Source organism: Lipotes vexillifer, unplaced genomic scaffold, assembly GCF_000442215.2.
Source record: "Lipotes vexillifer unplaced genomic scaffold, Lipotes_vexillifer_v1.1 scaffold182, whole genome shotgun sequence".
Lineage (NCBI taxonomy): Eukaryota > Metazoa > Chordata > Mammalia > Artiodactyla > Lipotidae > Lipotes > Lipotes vexillifer.
Window position 1 is genome coordinate 5,524,155 of NW_006798798.1, and position 987 is coordinate 5,525,141.

Consider the following 987-nt stretch of genomic DNA (forward strand, 5'->3'; position numbering starts at 1 on the left):
TGCTCTGAAACCCCACTTCCTCATCTGTAAAAGGACAGAAGCCTCTGCAGTACTCAGCTCACTGGGCTGTTGAGATGCTCAGAAAGGGAGGCGTGTGAGTGGAAACTGTCAAATACCTCATCAATGGAAAGGATTCGTATTGACAGAGGAGGTGGAGGCCTCTCAGACCCTCCTGATAAATAAATACCGGGAGGTGGGAAACCCAAAATTGCTAGTTGCACTTGATGACACCAGTGCTCTTCTCTCACCTTAGCCGGTCCTTCAGGTGGTCCTAGTGATGTGAGGCGGAGGCACGCAAACAGTACCATGCACCCTACTCTCCTGGAGGGCCTGGTAAAATGCAGATTTGGCAGGTCTGGGGTGGGGCCTTAGAATGTGCATTTCTAACAAGCTCCCAGCTGATACTGCTGCTCCTGGCCTGGGGGCCACAGTTTGAAGACTCCTGCTGTTGAAGCTGCCAACTCTGGCTCAGGGCAGAGAGCGCCTCTGGGTTGGACCAGCCACCCGCTACCCCTCAAGAGCACGTGCAACGAGTGGGCCTGGGAAGGCTTGATTCTGCCCTGAGATCAATTTTGCTTAGTCTGCACAATGTTTTAGATAAAAATTGGGCTAATATCTAAAGATAGAGGTATTTCACATAAAAATCTGAACTGCTGTTATGGGCTGAACTATGTCCCTCTAAAATTTATACGTTGGGAATTCCCTGGTGGTCCAGTGTTCAGGACTAGGTGCTTTCACTGTGGTGGCCTGAGTTCAATTCCTGGTCGGGGAACTAAGATCCCACAAGCCGCACGGCAAAATAGAATAGAATAGAATGATTTATATGTTGAAGTCTTAATCCCCAGTGCGATTGTGTGGCATTTGGTGCTAGGGTCTTTACAGAGATAATCACATTAAAAGGAGGTCATTACGTTGGGTCCTAATACAATAGGACTGGTATGCTTATAAAAAGTGGAAATTTGGACACAGAGACCCGCATGTAGGGAA